Here is a 17740-nt window from a genome sequence, read left to right as displayed (position 1 = left end):
TTCACCATCCTGAGGCCACTTGCACAGATCAACATGTTCCCCCACACACACCCTGGGATACCCTCCTTCCCCAGTACAGCCCTCGCCCTGCAGCCTCTCCCCTTGCCTGAGGCCACTTCCCCCCCTTTGCCAAGCAAGCCCTCATCCTGCAGCCATTGAAAAGCCAACCCCACCTTATGGCTGGCCCAGCAGGTAGAGGCCTGCCATAAGCCCCCGTAAAAGTGATGTGGTGCTGTCTGTGAAGCCTGGCGCTGATGACTGCGAGTGCTGACCGAAGCAAGGTGGGCAAACAAGCCTTGAAGTCCCGAGTGAAGTGCAGTTCGCCAGGTGTACGTCGTTTATATGCTGTTGTGAAACACGTTGGAGTGTTTTCCCGCCAATGTAGATGGACGTTCCAGCGGGGGTGGGGTAACAATTCCGGCGGGCAGGTCTAATAATGATATGCTGATGTATTACAATGAGGTTCCCGACGTCGGATGGTGGGGACCGTGGCCTACCATTGGTGGGCTGAGCGGACGAGCGTGCACTGGTTTCACGCCTTTATAAAACCGATCATGCCATATTGTCATGCCACCGAACACCCCCGATGCTGGTGGGCACGGACAATCCCGGCCAAAATAAACAGACAGTAAAAGCTTCTACATGTATTTAAAAAGAAAACAAGTAGCTAAAGCATGTGTTGGTGCATTTGAAGGTGAGGCTAGGTAATTAATAATAGGAAACAAGGAAATGGAAGAGTCTTTGAACAAGTATTTTGTATCTGTCTTCACTGTAGAAGGCACTAGAGGCATCCTAAGATTAGAAGAAAGCCAAGAGGCAAAAAAGAGGGAGGAACTTAAAACAATCACAATCACTGGAGAAAAATTACTGGGAAAACTAATGGGACAAAAAGTTGACAAGTCCTTTGGACCTGGTGGACTGCATCCCAGGGTCTTAAAAGAAGTGGCAGCAGAGATAGTGAATGTATTAGTTCCAACCTTCCAAAATTCCTAGACTCTGAAAAGTTCCCAGCAAATTGGAAAACCACAATTGTAACACCACTATTGAAGGAAGGAGAGGGACAGAAAGGAGGAAACTATAGGCCAGTTAAGCTAATAATGGTCATTTGGAAAATGCTAGAACCTATTATTAAAGAGATCATTGCAGGACATTTAGAAAATCATAATACAACCAGGCAGAGTGAATATGGTTTTGTGAAAGGGAAATTGTGTTTGACAGATTTATTGGAGTTCTTTGAAAATGTAACAAGTAGGGTGAAAAATAGGGCACCAGTAAAGGTAACATGTTTGGATTTCTAAAAAGCATTGGATAAGGTGCGGCATAAAAAGGTTACTGCACAAGGTAAGAGCTCATGGTGTTAGAGGTGATGTATTAGCATGGATAGAGGATTGGCCAACTAACAGGAAACAGAGGGCAGGATTTTCGCCTCGGCGATTTGGGGGCGGGGCCCACTTGCCGAGGGGAAAATGACGCGGGATGACATCGGGAGGAATCCCCGACATCATCCCGGTCCCTTTAAATTTTTAGAAAGGCGGGCGGACAGCGAAATCAGTCGTCCGCCCGCCGACCTGTCAATGGCCAATTGAGGCCATTGACAGGGTAATTAAGATAATTAAAGACCTGCCCGTCCAATCTTAAGGCTGGCGGGCAGGCCAGGAGCCCCAGCGGGCTCCAGGTTATTCATGAAACTTCATCCACTGGTGGGATGAAGTTTCATGTCTGTTTTTTAAACATTTAATAAATTTTATGTGTTTATTATTAACATGTCCCATCTCGTGTGACATTGTCACATGAGGGGCACATGTTAATAATTTCAATACTTATCTACTTTTATACTTTACTTACCTGTCCAGAATCTCCCTGAGGCAGCACTTAGCCTCAGGGAGCAGTGCGGTCTTTCGTACGCATGCGTGAAGGAGCGCACTTTGACAGATGGGGAATCCCTCCCCCTCCACCTGCACAGGGAGCGCATAGCACTTCCTGTTGGGCAGGCCTTAATTGGCCCGCCCACTCAAAATGGCGGCGGGCCCCATTTCGGTGGCGGGGGTCGGCTGTCCGCCCGCTGCTGAGCCGGTGGGGCCCGCACGCCCACCCAGGGCAAAATTCTGCCCAGAGTAAGGATAAATGGATCATTTTCAGGTTGGCAAAATCGTACAAACAGAGTGCCACAGGGATCAGTGCTGGGATCTCAATTAAATGTGATCTATATGAATAACTTGGATGAATAACTTGACTCTATTGTGGTCAAATTTGCAGATGGTACACAGATAGGTATGAAAGCAAGTTGTAAGGAGGATACAAAGAGCCTGCAAATGGATCGCGCTAGTATAGAGGGTAGTAAGTTAGTTTGTGGAGTCGGAGTAAGGGAGAAAGCCATGAAGTCTAAATCAAGGTTACTGTGAATGTGAATACATGGAGTATAGTAAATAAGACCGAGGAGTTACAGGTGCAAATTGCCATGTGGAAATATGATGTTGTGGCGATAACATAGACCTGGCTCAAGGAAGGGCAGGACTGGGTGTTAAATGTTCCTGGGTACAAGGTGTTCAGAAAAGATAGGAAAGGAAGGAAAGGAGGAGGGGTGGAGGTATTGGTTAAGGAGAGCATTGCAATGCTGGCAAAAGAAGATGTCCCAGAGGTTTCAAAAACAGAAATAATTTGTGCTATGGCACAAAAAGGGTGCAATTACATTGTTCAGTGTAGTCTATAGACCGCCAACTAGTGGGAAGGATGTAGTGGAACAAATTTGCAGGGAAATTACAAAGAGACGCAAACATTATAGAATAGTTATAATGGGGGACTTTAGTTACCGGAATGCAGACTGGGACAGTGGTAATTCTGTGATAGGTAGGTCAGGTGTTTCTCAAGTGTCGGTGCAGACTCGATGGGCCGAAGGGCCTCTTCTGCACTGTGACCCTGACTCTGTGATTCTGTGAATGTAAAGGGTGGAGAGGGGCAAGCGCTCCTAGACTGGGTTCAGGAGAATTTTCTTCATCAGTATGTGTCCAGTCCAACAAGAAAGGAGGCACTGCTAGTCCTGGTCCTTGGAAATGAGGCAGGCCAAGTAGATCAAGTGTCAGTGGGGGAACATTTAGGAGACAGTGATCATTGTATCGTAAGGTTTAGGATGGCGGTAGAATAGGATAAGAGGCAATCCAGTGTAGGAATAATTAACTGAGGGAGAGCCGACTTCAATGAGGCAAGAACATGGCTGGGTCGCATAGACTGGAACTAATGGTTGGCGGGGAAAAAGCTGTAGCTGAACAATGGGCTACCTTCAAAAAGATATGGTTCAAAGCACAGTCAAGGAATATTCCCTCAAAAAGGAAAGGTAGGGCAAACAAATCCAGAGCTCCCTGGATGATAAAGGAGATAGAAATTAAGATACAGAAGAAAAAGTGTGCTTATGACAGGTGTCAGGTAGAAAATATAATTGAGAACCAAGCAGAATACAGAGGGTGCAGAAGGGAGGTGAGAAAGCGTATTAGAGAAGCAAAGAGGGATTATGAGAAAAGACTGGCAGCCCACATAAAGGGCAATCCCAAAGTCTTCTTTGGGAACATGAATAGTAAAAAGTGGTAAAAGGAGGAGTAGGGCTGATTAGGGACCAAAAAGGAGATTTACACATGGAGGCAGGGGGCATGGCTGAGGTGTTAAATCAATACTTTGCATCTTTCTTTACCAAGGAAGCAGATGCTACCCAGGCCATGGTGACAGAGGAGGAAACTGTGTCGCTAGAAGGGTTCAAAATTGATAAGGAGGAGGTGTTGGATAAACAGCCGATACTTAAAGTTGACAAGACACCAGGACCGGATGAGATACATCCAAGGATATTGAAGGACATGAGAGTGGAAATTGCAGGGACACTGGCCATAATCTTTCAGTCTTCCCTGGACTTAGGGGAGGTGCCAGAGGACTGGAAAATTGCAAACATTATGCCCTTGTTCAAAAAAAGGTTGTAAGGATAAGCCCAGCAGTTATAGACCAGTCAGTTTAACTTCAGTTGTGGGGAAGCTTCTAGAAACAATTATTCAGAGTAGAATTAGTAATCACGTGGAAAAATTTGAGTTGATTAGGAAGAGCCAGCATGGATTTCTGAAGGGGAAATCATGTTTAACTAACCTGCTGGAGGTTTTTGAAGAGGTAACAGAAAAGGTTGATGAGGGTAATGCTGTTGATGTGGTGTACATGGACTTTCAAAAGGCATTCAATACAGTGCCACACAACAGACTTGTGAGAAAAGTTATAGCTGATGGAATAAAAGGGGCAGTAGCAACGTTGATAGAAAATTGGCTGAGGGATAGGGAACAGAGGGCAGAGTCTTCCAGTCGGCATGCGGGGCGGGCCCGACACGCCGACGCGTAAAATGATGCGCGATGATGTCGGGCATGTGTCTCGATGTCATCGTACATCATCGCAATATTTCGTTCGGCGGGCGCATGCCGATGTCAGCCTTAATTGGCCCGCCCACATAAAATGGCGGCGCACTGCTGATCGCAGGTGGCGATTGGCTCCGCACCCGTCCCTGCCCCCGCCCGCTCCCGCCCGCCATAGGAAAAATCCAGGCCGGAGGGTAATGGTCTATGGATATTTTTCAGGCTGGAGGAAGGTTTGTGGTGGAGTTCTTAGAGGTCAGTATTGGGACCCTTGCTTTTCCTGATATATATTAATGATCTAGGTCTTGGTGTGCAGGGGATAATTTCAAAGTTTGCAGATGATATGAAACTTGGAAGCATTGTAAACTGTGAGACGAACAGTGCAGAACTTCAAAAGGAGTAAGACAAGTTGGTGGAGTGGGCAGATAGCTGGCAGATGAAGTTCAATGTGGAGAATTGTGAGGTGATACATTTTGGTAGGAAGAACATGGACAGACAATATAAAATAAGGGGTACAATTCTTAAGGGGGTACAGGAGCAGAGGGACCTGGGTGTATATGTGCATAGATCATTGAAGGTGGCAGGACAGGTGAAGAGAGCAGTTAATAAAGTGCACACTATCCTGGGCTTTATTAATAGGGCATAGAGTACAAGAGGGTTATGCTGAACTTATGTAAAACACTAGTTAGACCTCAGCTGGAATATTGTGTATAGTTCTGGGTGCCACACTATAGGAAGGATGTGAACACATTGGAGAGAGTGCAGAAGAGGTTTACAAGAATGGTTCCAGAGATGAGAAACTTCGGCTATGAAGATAGATTGGAGAGGTTGGGGGTGTTCTCCTTGGGGAGGAGAAAGCTAAGAGGAGATTTGATAGAGGTATTCAAAATCATGAGGGGTCTGGCTAGGGAGAAACTGTTCCCATTTGTGAAAGGATTGAGAACGAGAGGGCACAGATTTAAAGTAATTTGCAAAAGAAGCAAATGTGATGTGAGAAAATTTTTTTCACACAACGAGTGGTTCGGGTGTGGAATGCACTGCCTGGAAGTGTGGTGGAGGCAGGTTCAATGGAGGCATTCAAGAGGACATTGGGTGATTATTTGAATGGAAGCAAGGTGCAAGGATACAGGAGAAAGGCACTAAGCCATAATGCTCATTGGGTGAGCTGGTGCAGAAAACAATGAGCCAAATGGCCTCCTTCTGCACAGTGGCAATTCTGTGATTCCGTTCTTCTGGGTACTAAAAGCATAAGTGGTTGGGGGGGGGAAGAAATTTGGCAGATGGAGTATAATGTGGGAAAATGTGAACTTGTCCACTTTGGCAGGAAGAATAGAAAAGCAGAATGTTATTTAAATGAGAGAGTGATTGCAGAATGCGTGGGACAGGAGGGTTTGGGTGCCTTTGTACGTAAATCCTAAAACGTTAACATGCATGTACAGCAATTAACTAGGAAGGCAATGGATGTCAGTATCATGAAGAGATATTAATGTCTATAATGTCATTGGAAATTATTTTTAAATTGGACTTGTAATGGAATCTAAATCGATGTGTGTGTGGCTTAATTGGATTAAAGCCAGCTAGCCTGGGTGCTTTGATGTACAGTAGTTTGAGATGTTAATGAGACAAATGTAAGGAATAGAAGGTAAAGTGTAAATTTGCATTTTTTTTAAATAAACCATTCAAAAGAATGGGTGAAATCTTGCACCTAGCTAGAAGTCGCCTAGCAATGTGTTTTTTTTTCAGCTTACTAATAGAATTGGTGGAATGAAAGGGTTTATTGTTAGGAGAGGTAAAACTAAAGACCTAGTAATACAATGGAAAATTTATATTCAAAGGGGAAGCTAGGTATAAACAGAAAGGAGTTTGTGTGTGAGTCAGAAGCATTTAAGATCTAATCAGCCTGTAAGCCTACAACAGTGTCTGCAAAGGAAACGAATTGAAAGGAACATTATTTTAAATTTGTAAGGTCAAATTTAAAAGGAGAGCCCAGGAGAGGCTATTAAAGTCTCCAGAACACAAAATAGGACAGAGTGTTTGGAAAGGGCTAGGAATCAAACTTCAAGCACATCAGATAAAGGGTCGACAATGAGAAAGGGGACGGGAAATACAGGACTGAAGGTGTTGTATCTGAATGCACGCAGTATATAAAATAAGGTAAATGAGCTTGTGGCGCAGATTGAAATTGGCAGGTATGATGTGGTGGGCATTACGGAGACATGGCTGCAAGGGGATCAGGACTGGGAGCTAAATATCCAAGAATATACATCCTATCGAAAAGATAGGCAGGTTGGCAGAGGGGGTGGGGTTGCTTTGTTAGTAAGAAATGAAATTAAATCGATAGCAAGAAATGATGTATGGTCAGATGATGTAGAATCTGTGTGGGTAGAGTTGAGGAACCGCAAAGGTGAAAAAACCATAATGGGAGTTATGTCCAGGCCTCCGAACAGTAGACAGGATGTGGGGCACAAGATACACCAGGAGATAGAAAAGGTGTGTAAGAAAGGCAAGGTTACAGTGATCATGGGGGATTTCAATATGCAGGTAGACTGGGAAGATCAGGTTGGTAGTGGATCCCAAGAAAAGGAATTTGTGGAATGTCTACGAGATGGCTTTTTGGAGCAGCTTGTGGTGGAGCCCACGAGGGAACAGGCAATTCTAGATTTAGTGATGTGTAATGAGGCAGATTTGAGAAGGGAGCTTAAGGTGAAGGAACCCTTAGGAGGAAGTGACCATAATATGATAGAAATTACCCTGCAATTTGAGAGGAAAAAGCTGGAATCAGATGTAACAGTATTACAGTTGAATAAAGGCAACTACAGAGGCATGAGGGAGGAGCTGGCCAGAATTGAGTGGGAGATGAGCCCAGCAAGAAAGACAGTGGAACAGCAATGGCAGGAGTTTCTGGGAGTAATTTGGGAGACACAGCAAAAATTCATCCCTAGGAAGAAGAAGCATACTAAAGGGAGGACGAGGCAACCAGGGCTGACAAGGGAAGTCAGGGACAGCATAAAAGCTAAAGAGAAAGCATACAATGTGGCGAAGAGCAGTGGGAAACCGGGGGATTGGGAAGCCTACAAAGACCAACAGAGGACAACTAAAAAAGAAATAAGGAGGGAGAAGATTAAATGTGAGGGTAAACTAGCCAGTAATATAAAAAAAGATTGCAAGAGTTTTTTTAGATATACAAAGGGTAAGAGAGAGGCAAAAGTGGACATTGGGCTGCTGGAAAATGACGCTGGAGAAGTAGTAGTGGGGAACATAGAAATGGCGGAGGAACTGAATAGGTAATTTGCGTCAGTCTTCACAGTGGAAGACACGAGTGACATCCCCAAAGTTCAAGGGAGTCGGGGGGCAGAGGTGAGTATGGTGGCCATTACCAAGGAAAAGGTGCTAGGAAAACTGAAAGGTCTGAAGGTGGATAAATCACCTGGATCAGATGGATTACACCCCAGAGTTCTGAAGGAGATAGCTGAAGAGATAGTGGAGGTGTTAGTGGTGATCTCTCAGGAATCACTGGAGTCAGGGAGGTTCCCAGAGGACTGGAAAATCGCTAATGTAACCCCCCTATTTAAGAAGGGAGTGAGGCAAAAGACGGGAAATTACAGGCCAATTAGCCTGACCTCGGTTGTTGGTAAGATTTTAGAATTCGTTATTAAGGATGAGATTTCAGAATACTTGGAAGTGCATGGTAAAATCTGGCAAAGTCAGCATGGTTTCATCAAGGGGAGGTCATGCCTGACAAATCTGTTAGAATTCTTTGAGGAGGTAACGAGTAGGTTAGACAAAGGAGAGCCAATGGATGTTATCTACTTGGACTTCCAGAAGGCCTTTGACAAGGTGGCACACAGGAGGCTGCTCAGTAAGATAAGAGCCCATGGTGTTAGAGGCAAGGTACTAGCATGGATAGAAGATTGGCTGTCTGGCAGGAGGCAGAGAGTGGGAATAAGGGGGTCCTTCTCAGGATGGCGGCCGGTGACTAGTGGAGTTCCACAGGGGACAGTGTTGGGACCACAACTTTTCACTTTATACATTAATGATCTAGATGAAGGAACTGAGGGCACCCTGGCTAAGTTTGGAGATGATACAAAGATAGGTGGAGGGACGGGTAGTATTGAGGAGGCGGGGAGGCTGCAGAAGGATTTGGACAGGTTAGGAGAATGGGCAAAGAAGTGGCAGATGGAATACAACTTGGGGAAGTGTGAGGTCATGCACTTTGGTAGGAAGAATAGAGGCATAGACTATTTTCTAAATGGGGAGAGAATTCAGAAGTCTGGAGTGCAAAGGGACTTGGGAGTCCTATTCCAGGATTCTCTTAAGGTTAACTTGCAGGTTGAGTCAGTAGTTAGGAAGGCAAATGCACTGATGGCATTTATTTCGAGAGGACTAGAATATGAAAGCAGGGATGTGCTGCTGAGGCTTTATAAGGCTCTGGTCAGACCACATTTAGAATATTGTGAGCAATTTTGGGCCCCATATCTCAGGAAGGATGTGCTGGCCCTGGAGAGGGTCCAGAGGAGGTTCACGAGAATGATCCCAGGAATGAAAGGCTTAACATATGAGGAGCGTTTGAGGACTCTGGGTCTATACTCGATGGAGTTTAGAAGGATGAGGGGGGACCTGATTGAAACTTACAGAATACTGAAAGGCGTGGATAGAGTGGATGTGGGGAAGATGTTTCTATTAGTAGGAGAGACTAGGACCCGAGGGCACAGCCTCAGAGTAAAGGGAAGACCTTTTAGAACAGAGATGAGGAGAAACTTCTTTCGCCAGAGAGTGGTGAATCTATGGAATTTATTGCCACAGAAGGCTGTAGAGGCCAGGTCATTAAGTATATTTAAGATCGAGATAGATAGGTTCTTGATTGGTAAGGGGATCAAAGGTTATGGGGTGAAGACAGGAGAATGGGGTTGAGAAACTTATCAGCCATGATTGAATGGTGGAGCAGACTCAATGGGCCGAATGGCCTAATTTCTGCTCCTATGTCTTATGGTCTTATGGTCTTAAATGTGCTTTGCCTGGTGTCTGTTTAAAGTCTATGGGTTATTGTTGCCTTGGTGAAGCTTTACCCTGGCATGATTCATTTGGGGATTTGTTTAAAAGGTATTATGGGAGGAATTTGTAGACATGTGTATGTGTTTAATTTGTTGTTAAATTAATAAACGTTTAATTTAGTTTCATATTTAAAAAATCCTCTTGAAGCTCGGTTGTCTTATTCTTGAATTTAGAGCTACATCTCAAACATACCAATTGAAAATATAGGTTATGACAGTTGTTCAAGATTCCCCCTGGGATTTAAACAACCCTGTTTTTACCGACTGCTTTGTCAGAACAGTCAGTCTATTATTGCAAGGGGGATGGAGTATTAATGTCATTGATGAGATCCCACCTAGAGCATTGTGTACAGTTTTGTTCTCCTTACTTAAGGAAGGATATATTTCATATATATATATATAGTTCACCAGGCTGATTCATGGGATGAGGGGCTTGTCTTTTGAAGAAAGTTTGATCAGGTTGGGCCTATGCTTATTGGAATTTAGAAGAATGAGAGGTGAGTTTATTGAAATGTATTAGAATCTGAGGGGGGCTTGACAGAGTAGTTGTTGAAAGGATCACAGAATAAAAAAAAAAATCACGGAATTGTTACACACAGCAGGAAGCCATTCAGGACGTATGTCTGCACTGGTTCTCTGTACGAGCAATTTAACTAGTGCCACTCCCTGTAGCCCTGCACATTCTTCCTTTTCAGATAGCAATCCCTCTTGAATGCCTCAATTAACCTTGCCTCGACCACACTGCCGGGCAGTGCATTTGAGGCCTAATCACTCGCGGCGTGAAAAAGTTTTTCTTCATGTCACCATTGCTTCTTTTATGAATTATGTTAATTCAGTGGCCTCTTTTGTTCTCAATCCTTTTGCCAATGGGAACGTTTTTTCCATATTATCTCTGTTCAGACCCCTCAGGATTTTGAATGCTTCTAGCAAATTAACTCTCAACTTCCCCTTCTCCAAGGAATCCATTTGCAATGTTCCCAACCTTCTCCATTCTATCTATCTGATGGGGGAATCTAGAACTAGGGGGCATGTTTTAAAAATAAGGGGTCTCCCATTTAAGACAGAGATGAGGAGGAATTTCTTCCCTCAGAGGGTTGTGAGACTTTGGAATTCTTTTCCACAGAGGGCAGTGGAGGCTGGGTCATTGAATATATTCAAGGCTGAGTTAAAGGTGCTTTTGATTGCCAAGGGAGTCAAGGGTTATGGGGGACAGGCAGGAAAATGGAGTTAAGGACACAATCAGATCAGCCATGATCTTATTGAATGGCGGAGAAAGCTTGATGGACTGAATGGCCTCCTATTTCTTCGGATCGTATGATCTTATTTATGGAAAAGGTAAACCGAAGCCATTTCTTCAAACTAAGAAAGGATCATAGGAGAAAGGGATACGGGTTCAGATTGATAAAAGGCGGATTCCGAACTAAGTTCTTCATGTAAAGAGTGCACCAACGCGTGGAAGGGGCTTTCAATTTGGGTAATGGAGCAGAAACCCTGGAATCATTTGAGAAAGAGTGAGACTTTGACACAAAGAACTGTTGACTCTTTATCCCATGAGAGATCATTTATCATTTCAAGTTTCCAAATCCACTTGAGTGTTTTCCCTCTAACTCAGCTGACGGAATATTGGTTAAAGATGGAGCTTAAATCATGACAACTTTGTGTCCCATTGGACTCTCATTGCAACCTCTTCTTTTTGGTTGTCATGCCAGAAGCTACTGTGCTTCAGATTTTACAGAATCGCAAATGATTGCAGTGTTCCTGATCTCTAACCCAATAAAATAAAGGAATGCAACTTATTCAATCATTCTGAAGCAATGGCCTTGCTTATTAGGGGCTGTTTTCATTTGTACTTGTTTTATGGGCTGTCCTGGTGGCTGTGTCAGCTTTTTTGATGCTGCTTGTCAGCTTTGCTGAGTTTTCTAAGTTGGCATATTTGCACGATTATTTTATTCTGTCTGTGGTCACAGGACCAGGTGTCTAGCACAAACTCAATCTGGAAAATTAAATTGATGATTGTAGTAAAGTGACTCCCTATGTGTTTCGTGAACTTGCTGCATTTGTGTATTAATTGCAATTAAATTCACCACAGAATGTTAGTGCTGGTAATTCTTAGAAGGTTTACAGCACAGGAAGCCATTCAGTCCATCGTGTCCCTGCTGGCTGTCTGCCAGAGCAGCCCAGACTGTCCCACATCCCTGCCTTTTCTCCGTAGCCCTGCTATCTTTCTTCTCTTCAGTTAATGAGCCAATTCCCCTTTGAGAGCTACAACTGAATCTACCTTTACCACACACTCAGGCAGTATATTCCAAATCACCTTCTAAAAAAAAATTTTCTCATGTTCTTTTGCCAATGACCTTATATCGGTGCCTCCTGGGTCTCTCATTTTTCGCCAATGGCAAGAGTTTCTCCCTATCTATCCTGTCCAGACCCCGCATGATTTTGAATACCTCTATCAAATCTCCTCTCAACCTTCTCTTCTCTATGAAGAACAACCCCAGCTTCTCCAAACTACCCACGTAACTGAAGTCCTGCATCCCTGGAACCATCCTCGTGAATCTTTTCTTCACCCTCTCTAATGCCTTCACACCCTTCCTAAAGTGCAGTGCCCAGAAATGGACACAATGCCCCAGTTGACAATGAGCCAGTGTTTTATAAAGGCTCACCATAACCTTTTATACTCTGCCTCAATTTATAAGGCCCAGGATCCCGTATAGCCTTTTAACTGCTTTTTCCACCTGCCCTGCTACCTTCAATGATTTGTGCAAATATACCCCCAGAACCTCTTCTCCTGTACCCCCTTTAGAATTATACCTTTTATTTACATTGAGTAATTTACATTACTTCACATGTTTCCACATTAGATTTCATCTTAACAACATTAGTACCTTTTTATTGATGAAATTTATTTTTCAGAAAAGTCACTGAACCCCTCTGGAACCCAGAAGGGGAACATTTGAAACTCTGGAGTCTCATTCCTACAACTAGTAAATTGTAACAGTTTTTTTTCTCTGCCTGTACAGGATTTGACTCCAATTCGCCCCATTTCCTTCTCCGATTTTCCCTTGTCTTCTTTCTCGTTGTTTAAGTCATGTTGGTGAGGGAGACGAGACTGATGGTCTCCTTATTTGCAAAGCTCCTAGATGACCTGTTGCCCTCACCATGCTGTTATCAGCTCACAGTCCCAGCAACTTACAGGATGTAAGGTGTAATACACCTTTAAGAGAATGTGAGCAGATCAACCGGGTGACTGTAAAATACAATAGCTGTGTAGTACGGGCTACAATGTTAATGTTAGTCTAGAGTAGGGTCTGGTTGGAGAAGCACACATCATGTTAGTGCGCTGTTGTTTGTGTAAATAAATGGTTTGTGCTACATTTCATGTTGGTCTCTGCGTCTGCAGGATATTGTAATCGACTCACCTGCCGACAGGTAAGCGTGCAACCAGTTCACGAGCAAAGCGACCCCGTGTTAAAACATAACACAGGACAAACAATTTTCGAGCTGAAGGGTGAGAGGAAGAGTCCAACTAATGGGACCAGTAATTTAGTCATTTACTTTTGTCAGAGTGACTTGCTACCTTGCTTTATGAATATCTGACAGAGTGCATAATATGAAAGGAACAATTCCACAAGTATCCCCATCCTCAATGATAGAGAAGCCCAACACATCACTGCACAATATAAAGCTGAAGAATTTGCGACAATCTTCAGCCAGAAGTGCTGAATGGATGATTCATCTCGGCCTCCTCCGGAGGTCCCCAGCATCACAGATGCCAGTCTTCAGCCAATTCAATTCACTCCGCGTGATATGAAGAAACAGCTGAAGGCACTGGATAGTGTAAAGGCTATGGGCCCTGACAACATTCTTGCAATAGTACTGAAGACTTGCACTCCATGACTTGCCACACCCCTAGCCAAGCTGCTCCAGTACAGCTACAACACTGGCATCTTCCGGCCGTGCAGAAAATTGCCCAGTTATGTCCTGTACACAAAATGTAGGAAAAATCCAACCTGGCCAATTACCGCCCCAGCAGTCTACTCTCCATCATCAGTAAAGTAATGGAAGGGGTCATTACCAGTGTTATCAAGTTGCACTTGCTTAGCAATAACCTGCTCACTGATGCCACCGGGCCACTCAGCTCCTGGTGTCATGACAGCCTTGGTTCAAACATCGACAAAAAAGTTGAACTCTTGAGGTGAGGTGAGAGTGACTGCCCTTAACATCAAGGCCGCATTTGACCAAGTGTGGCATCAAGGAGCCCTAGCAAAACTGGAGTCAATGGGAATCAGGGGGAAAACTCTCCGCTGGTTGGCGTCACACCTAGCACAAAGGAAGATGGTTGTGGTTGTTGGAGGTCAGTCATCTCAGCTCCAAGACATCACTGCAGGAGTTCCTCAGGGTAGTATCCTCGACCCAACCATCTTCAGCTGCTTCATCAATGACCTTCCTTCCATCATAAGGTCAGAAGTAGGGAAGTTCGCTGATGATTGCACAATGTTCAGCACCATTCACAGCTCCTCAGGTACTGAAGCAGTCCATGTCCAAATGCAGCAAGACCTGGACAATATCCAGGCTTGGGTTGACAACTGGCAAGTAACATTCACGCCACACAAGTGTCAGGGAATGACCATCTCCAACAAGAGATAATCCAGCCATCGCCCCTTGATGTTCAATGGCATTACCATCACTGAATCCCCCACTATCAACATCCTGGGGGTTAACATTGACCAGAAATTGAACTGGACTAGCCATATAAATACTGTGGCTACAAGAGCAGGTCAGAGACTTGGAATTGTGCAATGAATAACCCATCGCCTGACTCCCCAAACCCTGTCCACCATCTACAAAGCACAAGTCAGGAGCATGATGGAATACTCCCCACTTGCCTGGATGAGTGCAGATCCCATGACACTCAAGAAGCTTGACACCGTCCAGGACAAAGCAGCCCGCTTGACTGGCACCACATCCACAAACACTCTCTCCCTCCACCACCGACGTACAATAGCAGCAGTGTGTACCATCTACAAGATGCACTGCAGAAATTCACCAAGGCTCCTTCAACAGCTTCTTCCAAACCTATGACCACTGCCATCTAGGAGGACAAGGGCGGCAGATAGATGGGAACACCACCACCTGGGAGCTCCCCTCCAAGTCACTCACTATCCTGATTTGGAAATATATCGCCGTTCCTTCACTGTCACTGGGTCAAAATCGTGGAACTCCCTTCCTAACAGCACTGTGGGTGTACCTACACCACATGGACTGCAGCGGTTCGAGAAGGCAGTTCACCACCACTTTCTCAAGGGCAATTAGGGATGGGCAATAAATGCTGGCCCAGCCAGCGACGCCCACATCCTATGAATGAATAAAAAAAAAACTGGCTATCTCGGACTCAGGGATCCACTCAAATGGCACTTGGAGTTTCGTACATCATATTGGTGCCGCTTCTCTGAACCATGAAATTATGTTTTGCAATTTTCTTTTTGTGTCTAGAACGTAGTTGCAAAATTCATTTTTGCTGGGGAAGCAGCACAAAATAGTGACATGTTAATTTATATTTTTACTGCCAAGCATGATTTAAGGGTGTAAACATGTTAATTAGTTATCGGTATTGTTTTTCACATAATTCGCATCTGAAGTGCGTTCGGAGACAGCTGTAGCATAAGCAGATGTTGGACAAATTGTGCAGCATCTCAATAAGCAATTTAGAGAGTTTCTATTGCTGCAATTCAGCAACTCTGCTACTTGCCAAATCATTAAGCCACTGGCACCTTTCTTCCAGATGTGCCCTCCTTCTTTTAAAAAAAAAATCAGTCTTGCTTGCGCAACATTTCTCTGCTTACCGTTTGCCTGGAGATTATTTGACAGCTTTTCAAAAATATATATTAGGCCAGCCCATGATGGAATTCAGACCCAGCAGTCATGAAAAAATAAAGCGCTGAAGGTGAAGTGCCAAAAGGTCTTGTGTAGATTTGTCTTTATAGATGTAAAAATCTCACAACATGATTATTGCACACTTCGCAAATACCAGTAAAAGATTAATGTCTGAGACTGTCGAGTTAGATTCCTTCTGTGCATTGTTATAAGATTGTGAATTCAGTCTGTAATTTTCTCATTATTGCTAATCATCGAATTACAGAATCGTATTGCCCAGAGGGGCATTAAGCTCATTGTGCACCCAATTAGACGCACTGCCCTGCTCTTTCCTCATAGCCCTAAATCGTTCTCCCCCTCAATCCTTTATCCAAATCTCTTTTCAAAGCTGCTACTGAATCTGCTTCCACCGTCCTTTCAGGCAGTGCATTCCAGGTCACAATAACTCTCTGCAAAAGAAAATGTTTCTTTGTGTCATCGCTGGTTCTTAAGTATTTGTCCTTTGATTACCAACCCTTATACCACAGAGCCATAGAACAGTCACAGTGCAGAAAGAGGCCATTCAGCCCATCGTGTCTGCGCCAGCCAAAAAGAGAAAAAAGAAACTAGCTGCTCAGCTTAATCCCACTTTCCAGCACTTGGTCCGTAGCCTTGCAGGTTACAGCACTTCAGATGCAAATCCAGGTACCTTTTAAATGAGTTGAGTGTTTCAGCCTTAACCACCAACTTAGGCAGTCAATTCCAGATGCCCGCCCTCTCATGTCCCCTCTAATCCTCCTACCAATCACCTTAAATCTATGCCCCCTGGTAATTGACCCCTCAGCTAGGGGAAACAAATCTTTCCTGTCCACCCTACCTAGGCCCCCCATAATTTTGTACACCTCAAATAAATTACCCCTTTGCCTCCTCTGTTGTGAGGGATACAACCCTAGCTTATCCAATCTCTCCTCATTACTGCAATTTTCAAGCCCTAGCAACATTCTTGTAAATCTTCTCTGCACTCTCTCCAGATCAATTATGTCCTTCCTGTAATGTGGTGACCAGAACTGTACACAAAATTCCAGCTGTGGCCTAACCAGTGTTTTATACAGTTCCATTATTACATCCCAGCTCTTGTATTCATTACCTTGACCAATAAAGGAAAGCATTCCATATGATTTCTTTACCACCTTGTCCATCTGTCCTGCCACATTCAAGGACCTGTGGACATTCACTCCAAGGTCTCTCGCTTTCTCAATCCCTCTCAATAACTTCCCATTTATTGAGTATTCCCTTGATTTGTTTGCCCTCCCCAAATACATTACCTCACACTTTTCCAGATTGAATTCCATTTGCCACTTCTCTGCCCACTCAACCAAACTATTGATATCATTCTGGAGTCGACAGCTATCCTCATTACTATCAACTACATGACCAATTTTTGTGTCATCTGCAAATTTCTCAATCATGCCTCCCACATTTAAGTCTAAATCATTAATATATACAACAAACAGCAAGTGCCCCGACACTGAGCCTTGTGGAACACCAATGGAAACCATTTTCAATTTAAAATAAAACATCCATCGATCATTACCCTTTTTTTCCTGTCACTGAGCCAATTTTGGATTGTAACCCCATAAGAACTCACTTTCCTGACCAGTCTGTCATGTGGGATCTTGTCAAATGCCTTATCGAAATTCATGTAGACAACATCCACTGCACTACCCTCATCAATCCGCCTTATTAGTTCCTCAAAAAATTCTATTAAGTTAGTAAGACACGATCTTCCCCCAACAAAACCATGCTGACTATCCCTGATCAACCTGTGCCTTTCTAAATGACAGTTTATTCTGTATCTCAGAATTGTTTCCAATAATTTTCCCACCACCGACGTCAGACTGACCTGTAATTTTCTGGCCTAACCCTTGCATCCTTTTTAAACAATGGTACAACGTTTGCAGACCTCCAATCCTCTGGGACCTCACCCGTATCTTGTGACGATTGGAAAATAATCCTCAGAGCATCCGCTATGTTCTCCCTGGCTTCCTTCAACAGCCTGGGATACAATCCAGCTGGCCCTGGTGACTTATCCACCTTTGAGGGTGTCAATCTCTCCAGTGCATCCCCTCTCACTATAATTATTATATCTAATATTTCACACTCCTCCTCTTTAACTAGAATGTCTGCATCATCCCTCTCCTCAGTGAAGACAAAGGCAAGCTACTCATTGAGAACCTGCCCACATCTTCTGCATCAATGCACAAGTTACCATGTACATCTCTGATAGGCCCTATCTTTTCCTTAGTTATTCTCTTGCTCTTCATGTACTGGTAAAACATCTTAGGATTTTCTTTGATTTTACCTGCCAATAGTTTTTTGTATCCTCTCTTTGCTTTCCTAAAATCTCGCCTTTGAATGCCTCCCACTGATTTGACATAGTTTTTCCTTCTAATAGCCGTA

This window comes from Cetorhinus maximus, chromosome 4, assembly GCF_964194155.1.
Source record: "Cetorhinus maximus chromosome 4, sCetMax3.hap1.1, whole genome shotgun sequence".
Classification (NCBI taxonomy): Eukaryota; Metazoa; Chordata; class Chondrichthyes; order Lamniformes; family Cetorhinidae; genus Cetorhinus; species Cetorhinus maximus.
This window is presented reverse-complemented; position numbering follows the sequence as displayed.